The sequence below is a fragment of the Felis catus genome, chromosome A2 (genome assembly GCF_018350175.1).
Source record: "Felis catus isolate Fca126 chromosome A2, F.catus_Fca126_mat1.0, whole genome shotgun sequence".
In the NCBI taxonomy this organism is placed as follows: Eukaryota; Metazoa; Chordata; class Mammalia; order Carnivora; family Felidae; genus Felis; species Felis catus.
Genome location: NC_058369.1, coordinates 150,176,247 through 150,189,342, shown reverse-complemented (window position 1 = coordinate 150,189,342; position 13,096 = coordinate 150,176,247). Strand labels below are relative to the sequence as shown.

At 42.8% G+C, this 13,096-nt stretch overlaps 1 protein-coding gene across 1 annotated transcript in view; it reads left to right on the top strand.

Moving 5' to 3' along the window:
* The window catches only part of LOC102902631, a 74,586-nt gene extending 65,358 nt beyond the window's left edge, over positions 1-9,228 (top strand). The window contains exons 6-7 of the mRNA XM_045052640.1: positions 1,629-1,720; positions 8,352-9,228. The gene's annotated coding sequence lies outside the window, so the exon portion shown is untranslated. The remainder of the gene's footprint in view (positions 1-1,628; positions 1,721-8,351) is intronic.
* Positions 9,229-13,096: the final 3,868 nt, after the last annotated feature.

Sequence of the window (13,096 nt, the reverse complement as noted above, 5' to 3'; positions counted from 1 at the left end):
ACTGAAGATCTTTATCACAGCTGGTGGATTTGCTTTATATACAACCTAGAGAGCTTTCATAACAGTCTCAAAAACCCACCCATAGAAATCCAGATCATTTCCTCCATCCTTTCTCTTCCTAGCCAGCAAATTTAATGGCTTACTTGCCAAAGATAATTCCCTTCAAATACATTTACAAGATTGTTAACCTTGCCGTTATGAAATGATCACTTTTCTGCTTCATCACGCTTTCCTTATCAAATCAATTTTTCTCTCTAAATGTTCTCACTATTAGCTGCTAAAGTTCAAAGTATCAAGAAAGCCCGTGCTTCCGGATAAATACGTTTGAACAAACCACCCAGAGAAAAGTTACATTTAATTAAATCATGCCAATTCTAAGCTCCTCAGAAAGGTGAGTCCTAATCCGGTTTTAAGCAGTAAAACACAATATAAACTTATAAGGACGTTTGCCCCCACACCACAAGCCGATAAAATGACGCAGTTAACTCTTGGTGGTGTTGTCACCAGTCATTTGCAGTTTGTTCATTCCCTCTGTTCTCTGTTAGCATTTGAGAAGGAAACAATGTTTTCAGGGGGAAAAAAAATACCAGAAAAAGACTTTCACTCTTTAATTCGATTTTGAATAAGAATTACATGGAACAGGTGATTACTTGATCTCAGAAACCAAGCGCTTGTGTCCCCTGATGTGCAAACGTGTGTATTCCCTGTGTGCCAAACACCACGTGCAGGGCTTCGAACAGTTGGACTTTGGAGACAGGTAGACCTGGGTCTGATCCCAGCTCTGCCACACTTCTGCAATGTGGTCTGAAAAAGTCACCCACCTCTCTAGGTCTCAATTTCCTCTTTTATAAATGGGGATGATAATAGTACCTGCCCCATTAAGTTAGATAATTAAATAAGCTCCATGATTAAAGTTCCTGGCACTCAACAGATGTTGGCTATCTTAATCTTTAAATTACCAGAGCCTAAAAGATATATTTTTATAAAGTTGTTTTTGTCTTTTTTTTTGTTTGTTTTTTGTTTTTTGTTTTTGTTTTTTTTTTTAAGAGGCAGAAACTGAGGCTTAGAGAAATCAGGTAACATAACGCCAGGTTACTCAGCTAAGGCATGCAACCCCAGGGCAAACCCTCTGTTCCAGATCCTTCCCCCTGGTTTCAGAACAGCATGCATATCCTCTATATTGAGGTACATTATATTCCTATCTCCTTTGATGATCCAGTCCTTAGCCTTTGAAAATATACATATTGTCAGATGAACCCAAAAGCCAGAGGTGATTAGGAAGGAGTTGAAAAAGCTAGATTAGAGGATAATGATGATGGAATTAAACAGCATCAAGTACATAGGCTCCTTCACACCAGTGTAGACCCTTGTGGATAGCTACAGGCAAGTTTTCACTCCCAGCACACGTAGAACAAGATGGAGCCTACCTCCCAGGCATCCAAGAATGTTACTTTACTGTTGAGGACTTTGTTCTTATCATCTGTGGGGAGAAGGATCTTCCCAGGCTGTAACTGCAGCACAAAAGGCTTAGTGCAATGCGCACCTGAACACTCAGCTCTGCTAAATGCGGTTTCAAGATCCTAACCTGCGTTCAACATCCACATCTGTGTGCCATTTTTTTCCCCCAGAAATGCTCCAGAGTCCAAACATCAGAACGTGTAGTTTGTACAAACTCTGAACTTGGCGATTTGAAATGAAACCTCTAAACCAGTCTACTGGGGTAAGTAAGTTTTTATATTTTAGAAACTGCTGGATTGACTTAAAATCTGTCATGAACGCATCCCCAAAGCCACCATTATCATCAGGGACATTAACTGCATATAACCAGACCCCATATACACTTGGAGACAACCTTCAGTTTCAAAATCACCAGACAAGGGTTAACTTCCAAAGGAGTGGCTTCCTGGGGGAAGATATTGGCCAACTTGTATTCTAGCAGCCTCAAGAAGCCAGCCATTAGGGATGGCACACTGTCATCACCCTAGCTGGACATGAGGTGAGACAGTCAGGAACTCGTGTTCCTCTCACCTCTCCGAAGCAGGCTGGAGGGGAGCCCCAGACAATGCATTCTTCTGTTTCTTCAATGAGGGCTGTCTGTCTTCCAGCATGGCCATGCTTGGGCATTTCTCCAAGATGGCACCCAAAGGTGTGCTTTGATTAACCAGAGGGTTGAACCCTGCAGTTGCAGTATGTAAGAGCTCCCCTGGGAGGGGAACCCTTGGCACAGAAGGAGGACAAAGATGATGTGGCAATTGCTTGCTGGGGCTGCCAGAAATCATGATTCTCTTGGACGTAACTGTAAGAAGACCTAGGCGCTTGGTCATCTCAGCAGCTACACGTGGACTCAGCCTCCTTTCTGGGCCAGTGCCTTTCTGTTTCATTGTCTCCTCCTGAAAACCTGCAGTTCAGGTCATGAAGAGCAAGACCCCATGCTGCAGCCCACCCCAGCCCCCAGCCCTGCACAGCTGCTGTTTTCTAGTACCCCACTCTAGTTCCCTGCTCGGGAACTGGAGATTGGGACAGAGAGTAGCTTTAACCTGTAATCCTTGTGGCCAGTGAATAAGATAGGTCCTGACAGTCCTGTTTCAGATCCCTAAGGGTATTCTGACGGGCTTCCTTCACTAAGGGTCTCCCAAAGAAGGTGGACCATAGCTGCAAGGAACCAAGAGTGAGACATCAGTACTGGGTAAAGGAAGTGCCGCATCATACTCATTCTTCCTGCCTTTTGACTTACGCCCTGATCTAACAGGGGACAGGCCATTTATAGCAGAGTTGGTTCAGATACATGATCCAGGGATGTAAGATCACCAGGGGGTCAGCAAGTCAATGGCATTTCTTTTTTTTTTTTTTAAGTTTTTATTTAAATTCCAGCTAGTTAACATGCAGCATAATATTAGTTTCAGGTGTACAATATAGTGACCCAACACTTCCATACATCACTCAGTGCTCATCACAACAAGTGCACTCCTTCATCCCCATTATCAGTTACCCATGCCCACACAAAACCCTTCTGACAACCATCAGAAAAATTGTTAGAGAGCACAGGAAAGATTATATAAAAAAATAAAATCCATCCATATTTCCACATTTCGAGATGATTATTATCAATGCTTGGGGGATTATTATTGTTAATGTCTGGGGATACCCAGTTGAGTTGGGAAGTCTCAAAGCAGAGAACTGTGCCCTGTTTCCCAGGGTGAGGTTGGGAAGAAGACACCCGGTCAAGGAAGCTCCCAGGTCCCTAAGCTGTAGAGTCACGGTGATGGCAGGTGTCCATCTGAGTGGGTTCAATGGCAGCCTCGGGGTGTCCAGGAGTCCCAGCTCAGTGCTTGAGAGAACAGACCAGTTTCTTGTGTTCATGTGAGGGCAAAGCTGCCTGGCAGAAAGCTTCTGGAGAGTCTCTAAATGTCCCAGATCTGGGAGTGTGAAGGTTGTGAAATGTACCTCTTCAACCTGCACATCATATTCAGGGCATCCCAATCTGGGGAGGTTACAGAGGGGTTGAGTGCCTAGGGATCTGATGGGGATATGGACATCTCAGGTAACTGCAGGGCTGGTCACACCTAAGGACCAGACATATGAGCCACGTCTCAGGGGAAGCCAACATACAGAGGGCAACCCACACAGGCACCACCCCCCACCTTGACATCTCACATCTCCCCTAAACTCCTAAGCCCAGATGATACCTCCAGACGAAACATCCTAACATAATGGATTTTAATCCTGAAATAAATGGAAGTCAAAGTGGAATGAAGGCAAAAGCAAGTGTGAGCTGGGAGAGTAACAGAACATTTTCAGAAGTGGATACCATCAACCAGGAGCCATTGTTCCCAGCCATTATTTTTCCTTTATAGTACCAAAAATTAACTTTGTTTAAAAAAGTTAAGTTCCAGTTCCATGATCAGCTGAGGAATATCTGGCTCAGAATTTACCTCATAGGAAGAATGATCCAGACAAAAATTAACTAATTTAAAACAAACAAAAAAGGCCTTCATTATCAAATGAGGAGAGGGTTGATCCTGAGTCCAGCACATTCTCTTTATGGTTGATTATTACTATTATTAACAGGCTCTGTGCTACGTACTATTATATAGATTAACACATTTCTTGGGGTGCCTGAGCGGCTCAGTTGGTTAAGTGTCTGACTCTTGATTTTGGCTCAGGTCATGATCTCACGGTTCCTGGGATAGAGCCCTGTGTCAGGCTCTATGCTGACAGTGTGGAGCCTGCTTGGGATTCTCTCTCTCTCTCTCTCTCTCTCTCTCTCTCTCTCTCTCTCAAAATAAATAAATAAACTTTTAAGAAAAGATTAACACAGTTTCTCATTTACTCTTCAAACAACCTCATAAGGTCGGTGCTATTATTATTGCCCCCCCTTCACAAATGAGGAACTGACAAATAGAGATGGTAAGCAATTTGTTCAAGGTAAATGGTGGTGCTGAGATTTGATACAGGCTATATCTCTCCAGAGCCATGCACTTGTCTCTTTGTTTATAATTAGACACTGTGCTATATGGCCTATAGGCATTCCCCAATTCAATTGTCACAGTGCTATAAGGCAGATACAATTATTAGTTTCATTTTCAGAGGAGAAAGTTGAGAAACAAAGAGGTAAAGGTCAAGTGATGAAAGGTTACAAACAGGTCTTCTAGGGCCCAGCAATTGCACTACTAGGTATTTATCCAAAGGATACAAAAGTGCTGATTTAAAGGAGCACATGCACTACAGTGTTTATAGCAGCACTGTGAACAATAATGGAAAGCCCAAATGTCCATCGACTGATGACTGGACAAAGAAGATGTAATATATATACATATGTATATATGTGTACACACACACACACACACACAATGGACGATTACTTGGTGTTCAAAAAGAGTGAAATCTTACCATTTGTAACAACATGGATGGAACTAGAGTGTGTTATGCTAAGCAAAATAAGGCAGAGAAAGACAAATATCATATGATTTCACTCATCTGTGGAATTTAAAAACCAAAACAGATGAACAGAGGGGAAGGGAAAGAAACATAAGATAAAAAGAAAGAAGGAGGCAAACCATAAAAGATTCTGAAATCCAGAGAACAAACTGAGGGTTGCTGGAGGGCAGGTGAGTGGGGAGTGGGCTAAATGGGTGATGGGCATTAAGGAGGGCACTTGTTGGGATGAGCACTGGGTATTGTACATAAGTTATGAATCACTGGGTTCTACTCTCGAAACCATTACTACACCATATGTTAACCAACCTGAATTTAAATAAATAAATTAAAAAAAAATTTTTTAAGAAAGCTACAGGCCAATATCCCTGATGAATATGGATGCAAAAATTCTCAATAAGATACTAGCAAATTGAATTCAACAGCATATAAAAAGAATTATTCACCATGATCAAGTGGGATTCATTCCTGGGCTGCAGGGCTGGTTCAGCATTCACAAATCAATCAATGTGATACATCATATTAATAAAAGAAAAGATAAGAACCATATGATCCTGTCAATCGATGCAGAAAAAGCATTTGACAAAATTCAGCATCCTTGCTTAATAAAAACCCTCGAGAAAGTTGGGATAGAAGGAACATACTTAAACATCATAAAAGCCATTTATGAAAAGCCCACAGCTAACATCATCCTCAATGGGGAAAAACTGAGAGCTTTCCCCTGAGAACAGGAACATGACAGGGATGTCCACTCTCACCACTGTTCTTTAACATAGTGTTGGAAGTTCTAGCATCAGCAATCAGACAACAGAAGGAAATCAATGGCATCAAAATTGGCAAAGATGAAGTCAAGCTTTCACGTTTTGCAGATGACATGATATTATATATGGAAAACCCGAATGACTCCACCAAAAGTCTGCTAGAACTGATACATGAATTCAGCAAAGTCGCAGGATACAAAATCAGTGTACAGAAATCAGTTGCATTCTTATACACTAATAAGGAAGCAACAGAAAGACAAATAAAGAAACTGATCCCATTCACAATTGCACCAAGAATCATAAAATACCTAGGAATAAACCTAACCAAAGATGTAAAAGATCTGTATGCTGAAAACCATAGAAAGCTTATGAAGGACATTGAAGAAGATATAAAGAAATGGAAAAACATTCCGTGCTCATGGATTGGAAGAATAAATATTGTTAAAATGTCAATACTACCCAAAGCTATCTACACATTCAATGCAATCCCAATCAAAATTGCACCAGCATTCTTCTTGAAGCTAGAAGAAGCCATCCTAAAATTTGTATGGAACCACAAAAGACCCAGAATAGCCAAAGCAATCTTGAAGAAGAAGACCAAAGCAGGAGGCATCACAATCCCAGACTTTAGCCTCTACTACAAAGCTGTAATCACCAAGACAGCATGGTATTGGCACAAAAACAGACACACAGAGCAATGGAATAGAATAGAGACTCCAGAAGTGGACCCAGAAACGTATGGCTAACTAATCTTTGACAAAGCAGGAAAGAATATCCAATGGAAAAAAGACAGTCTCTTTAACAAATGGTGCTGGGAGAACTGGACAGCAACATGCAGAAGGATGAAACTAGACCACTTTCTTACACCATTCACAAAAGTAAACTCAAAATGGATAAAGGACCTGAATGTGAGACAGGAAACCATCAAAACCCTAGAGGAGAAAACAGGAAAAAACCTCTCTGACCTCAGCCGCAGCAATCTCTTACTTGACACATCCCCAAAAGCAATGGGAATTAAAAGCAAAAATGAACTATCAGGACCTCATGAAGATAAAAAGCTTCTGCACTGCAAAGGAAACAATCAACAAAACTAAAAGGCAACAGACGGAATGGGAAAAGATATTTGCAAATGACATATCGGACAAAGAGCTAGTATCTAAAATCTATAAAGAACTCACCAAACTCCACACCCAAAAAACAAATATCCATGAAGAAATGGGCAGAAAACATGAATAGACGCTTCTCTAAAGAAGACATCCAGATGGCCAACAGGCACATGAAAAGATGCTCAATGTCGCTCCTCATCAGGGAAATACAAATCAAAACCACACTCAGGTACCACCTCACGCCAGTCAGAGTGGCTAAAATGAACAAATCAGGAGACTATAGATGCTGGAGAGGATGTGGAGAAACGGGAACCCTCTTGCACTCTTGGTGGGAATGCAAACTGGTGCAGCCACTCTGGAAAACAGTGTAGAGGTTCCTCAAAAAATTAAAAGTAGATCTACCCTATGACCCAGAAATAGCACTGCTAGGAATTTACCCAAGGGATACAGGAGTGATGATGCCTAGGGGCACTTGTACCCCAATGTTTGTAGCAGCACTTTCAACAGTAGCCAGATTATAGACAGAGACTAATTGTCCATCAACTGATGACTGGATAAAGAAATTGTGGTTTATATACACAGCAGAATACTACTTGGCAATGAGAAAGAATGAGATGTGGCCTTTTGTAGCAATGTGGATGGAACTGGAGAGGGTTATGCTAAGTGAAATAAGTCCTACAGAGAAAGACAGATACCACATGTTTTCACTCCTATGTGGATCCTGAGAAACTTAACAGAAGACCGTGGGGGAAGGGAAGGAAAAAAAAATTAGAGAGGGAGGGAGCCAAACCATAAGAGACTCTTAAAAAGAAACTGAAGGTTGATGGGGGGTGGGAGGGAGGGAAGGGTGGGTGAAGGGTACTGAGGAGGGCACCTGTTGGGATGAGCACTGGGTGTTGTATGGAAACCAATTTGACAATAAATTTCATATTAAAAAAAAATTCTTTTTTTTTCTTACCATTTAGGCAGGCAAAAACCAGCTCTTTATACATTAAGTTCCTACATATACCAGGATGACTATGAACTCTCTACCCATTAATCCTTTTATCTTTTTGTATCTCAACCACTCTGTTTCAGCGATAGCAGAGTATGCTTTAATATGCAAAAAGCCCAATCACACTCCCTTAGAATACTTTTAGACATATTCTCTCATGTTCATTCTTGTGGCTACATTTTAACACCATTTTTGTCAAGTTTCAAAAGAATGTACTGAGATTTTAGATGCAACTGTGTTATAATTTTAGTAGATTTGGCGTTTTTAACATCTAGCTTTCCTAACAAGAAACAGAATATGCCTTTTTATTTACTGAAGTATTGTTTTATGTCCTCACGTAACAGTTTCCCTCATATAGTTCTGACACAGGGTGTGTTAAGCTTACCCCTAGGTACTTTTCATCTTTTGTCGCGGTGGTGAAAGAGGATCCTGTCTTGTTCCCATTTCCAGTGACTATTCCTGGTATATGGACAAGCCTTTCACTCTTGCTTCAATGTTTTATTCCAGTCATTTTATTATAGAGATTTGTTGTTGTTGTGGTTGCTCTTTTGGTAGGAGGATGACGAAGGAACAGCGAGAGAGAGAAGACAGAATCTTCGAACTTTTCAACAAAATTCTTTCAACTGTCCTCAACAGTCCTTGGGATCACCCTTGATTTCTTCTTAACGTTTGAGCTTATTGTCGAGGAAATACTTCCTACTGTCGCCAAGATGAACATGCCCCACGTGGTTCGGAGAGAGCCCTCGTTGGCCTCTTGTCCAACTGCCAGTCATCCCATCCATAGCCGGGCATCTTTTTGTGACCACCACCCGTCACCCACTTTTCTCCAAATGAGTTCATTTGAAATGGGTCGTGGAAGCCCACTCGCCACCCTTGCCCCCTGTCACAAAGCGGGGCAAGATCTTCTGCAGGTTCCCCACACCAGCTGACATTTCACTACTTGAAGGCAGGTAGCATCACCATCATCAGGAAACTTGGGGGTTGCCTTTTGTAGACATTCTCCCATACACTTCATAAAAACCATAGCACCGTGCACCCAAGCTCCCAGTAGCGGAGAGGTAGAAACAACTTCAGTGCTCATCAAGGGACGAATGAATAGACAAAAGGTAGTGTATGCGTGCAATGGAATATTATTCAGCCTTGAAAAGGAAGAACATTTTGATGTATGGTACAAGAGACATTGACAACATTGTACTAAGTGAAATAAGCCAGTCACAAAAGGAAAATTATGTACAATTCTGTTTGTGTGAAATATCCAGAAGCAAATTCCCAGAGACAGAGCAGGTTAGCAGGGTCTGAGGAAAAGGCAAAATGACGGTTTGGGGACTTCCTGTTGGGGTAGTGAAAGTGTCTGCAACTAGCTAGAGGTGATGGTTGCATAACATGGTGCATGGACCAAATGCCATTAAACTGTATGCTTTAAAATGGTAAAGTTTATGTGAGTTTCATCTCAACGAAAACATGTTTACTGTGGATCGGACCAATCTCAGTATTAAGCCCAGACATGCTTAGGCAGAACTGTCTAATCTGATTATTCTGCCGATTTCAATGCACCTTGCTCCAGAAGGCATGCATTGATTATTCTATTTTCGCTGAGAAAGTTGTGGATTGATGACTCACTATGGTTTTTGGCCAGCAATCTGAGTCTCCAAACTGATAACATATCAAACTTGTAATTCAGGGAAAGTGAGTCATCTAGAGTGTAAGAGAAAAGAACATTTGGGGGAAAGATGACCAGAACAGGAGAAGGCTTTGAAGCTTCATTTCTGCTGCCCAGAAAACCATGTTCTCATGAGAGAGGGTCCTCAGGAAGGAGGTCCCTGAAGTAGAGGGCGAAAGAATATACATCAGATTCCTGACCTCTTATCTTTGTTTCCTTCAAAAATAGACATTTCTCAGGGTGCCTGGGTGGCTCAGACAGTTGAGCATCTGACTCTTTGATTTTGGCTCAGGTCATGATCTTAGGGTCATGAGATCAAGCCACAAGTCAAATTCTGCACCAAGCGTGGACCCTGCTTGAGATTCTCTCTCTCCCTCTCTCTGCCCCTCTCCTCCCACCCCCACTTGCATGTGCACACACTCTCTCTCTCTAAAAAAAATAAAATTTAAAAAAAGACATGTCTAAATATCAATTTCTACATTTATTCATTCATGTATTTATTTGGGGTCAGGTGCGCGAACTGACTCATGGCATATGTACATTATCACTTCATACGGAGCCCTTTCTCTCTGATGCGTGGATTTATGTATTTATCCTGTATTATCCTTCACTTCTCATGCTCAGACCATCATCCTAACATGTTTAGCGCATTCTTTCATAATGTTGACTGGTATTAAGCATGCCTGTGTTCTTTTTTAAATGTTTATTTATTTTTGAGAGTGAGGGAGACAGAGCACAAGCGGGGGAGGGGCAGAGAGCGAGAATCCCAAGCAGCCTCCAGGCCCTGAGCTCAGCACAGAGCCTGATGCGGGTCTTGAACTCACAAACTGCAAAAACATGACCTGAGCCGAAGTCGGACGTTCAGTGGACTGAGCCACCCAGGCACCCCAAGTGTGCATGTGTTTTTAACCGACTGAAAGTGCCCTGTTACACACATGAAGCACGTAACTTCTAGCAGCCGTGCTCTACCTGGAGCTCCATGCTGTGCATTCACCACCACATCCTGCTGGCAGTCTCCGTTTTGATACACATGAAGCCACCCTTTGTTCTCAAGGAGGAAGACAGTCCAAAGAGCAGAGGGTCCCCTGAGGGAGTGTGAGGCACAAGGATCAGTCTGTGAGACAGGGCAGAAGAGGAAACACACTGGGGAAGGAGGGATGAAAAGGGTGACGTCAGGTGTCATGCTAAGTGCTTTCTTGCGATTTACCCATTTTAACATCCAAAGTAACTTTTCTCAGTAGACATCATTAATCTTACATTGGAGATGAGGAAGCTCAGAGCGGTTAGATAAATTGTTCAGGTCAGTCCGGGGCAAACTGAGGCAGCTGATCACCTCAACGTCACATAACCAATCAGGGAAAGAGCTGTGATGGAGCAGACTAGGCGTTTTCTAGAGCAGTGGTTCCCAGCCTTAGCTGCACATCAGCATCGTGGGGAAACTGTTGACTGTGTTATCCGGGGACCTCCCACCTACCCCCACTCACACTCACACAAGAGATTCGGATTTATTTGGACTGGGCTAGGGTCCAAATGCTGACTTTTTTTTTTCTTTTTTAGTCTCAAGTTGATGTTTTGTTAAAGCGTAACATACACCCAGAGGAGGGCTCAGAACCCAGGCATAGGTTGATGAATTTCAGGGAGCTCTCCCCCCCTAACCACACCCGGAAGGAGAAACCCAACACTCCAGACAGAGGAGTCCCCTCATGCCCCTTCCTGGTCACTCCCCAGACCCTTAAGAAAACTCAGTCTCCTGACTGCTAACACCACCGAGCAGTTGTGCCTGGTTTTGAGCTTTATTTCAATGTTTTCATGGAACCATACATCGTGCATTCTTTCGTGTCTGGCTCCTTTCGCGGAGGAGTAGTCTTGTAAGGCCCATCCGCGTTCCTGAACGCAGTTGTAGTTTTTTTTTTTTTTTAATTCCTACTGCTGTAGGAATGTATAGCATTCCACTGTATGAAAAGACTATAATATTTTTAATCAACTATTGATGAGCAAGCCTTAGGGATCTTTCCAGCATGGGGCTATTATGAAGCAGTGTTCCTTTATACATTCTCCTACAGATTTTTTGGTGAATGTATGTTCACATTTCTGGTGGGTATTTACATGGGAGTGGAATCGGGGAGTCCAAGGATAAGACACGGGCCTTGTCAAAAAGCTCCCTGGGGATTCCATAGCTCCAAGGTTGAGAAACTCTTCTCTAGACTAGAGAGTATACCCTAAGCACCATGTAGATGTTTCTTATAGTACCGTCTACCATGAGCAGACATCCAAACCAGCTCAGATACCTGTTTACAATGCAGAGTTCTGCATCTACTAAACCAGAATTGGTTGGGGATGGGGGGAGTGGTCTTTGGGAGTCTATCCTGTTCACAAACCGCCCCCAAACCCTGCACCGAGGTGATTCTTACGCCGGAGCTGCAGGACTACTGCATTAGGCCATAATGCAAAGAAGTCAATCTACGCGCGATAATATTTCTCAATCCAAGATATTTTGAAACTGATGAAATGCAGACACCAAAGGCAACGATGGGTTTTTGCTTTCAGTGAGGGCTTCTGCGTAAGACGCACTCCTCTCAAGCATTACTAGTTTTGAAAGCTTTGGTACAAGAACGGGGACTGTGTAATTCAAGATTTTTACAAACTCTTAACCTTCCACGCCCATGTAAATACCCACCAGAAATGTGAACACACATCCACCCAAAGATACCCATGGGGATGTATATTATTTTTATAAAATGTTGTAACTCAAGAAAACATTCTGTTGTTGGATTGCTTATCACTGGGGCTAAGTCAAGGCCATAGCTTCTTATCAGTAAGGGATAAAGAGCACACATAGGCTTTCTGCCAGGAAAGCCTTTCTGACTGCTTCTTTGTTAGATACAAACACCAGAAGTGACTTCCAGGCCTGTTCAGTCTCTACCCAGCCAGGACGGAGTCTCTCCCTCTGGGGTCCCCACAGCCTGAGAACGAGACTCTTCTCTCTCATGTGGTCCCTGCCTACAAGAATCCAGCCCCCCTGACTAGCTGTTCCCTGTGTCCCTGGTCCCCGATGCCTCTGAGCCCATTTTCTTATTCAAATTAGAAGAGATTCTGGCTACCCCCGCCCCCATCCCAGTATAGCTCCTGTCTTGCAGTTTTTAATTTGCTGTTTAATTCTTTTCCAACAGCAGTCTGATTGCCCAGGCTCCGTCTGGAACAACTTGCCCGAGTCCTCCTCTCTTCTTAACATAGCAACTCTGTATCTACCCTCTAGGTCCTTTCCAACTCAACCCAAGCCCACGCCCAAGTTCACCGGGTGTTAGGTCTCACCCATTCGGAAGAGGTGGCATTTTGATGCTTGAGGCCCTAGCCACTTTTGCCTTCATGAACTCCTTCTTCCATAAACGTTTTTGAAAGTGTAATTTGTGACGGCATTGGTATACAGACTGAACTTATGATTGTGTATTCATTAATATGTGCAAGTTTTTCTTCTGAGTTTGAAAGAGATTAAAACACTTCTGTGGCTCTCCGAAAGTATCACAGGTTGTAGATGCTGTACCCACTGGGCTTCCATGAGTAGATGGGCCCTGCAGGCCCGTTTCCAGATGTGATGATAGCCCCAGCCTTCTCCTATGACTTCTCAGCCTTCTCCTCTTTT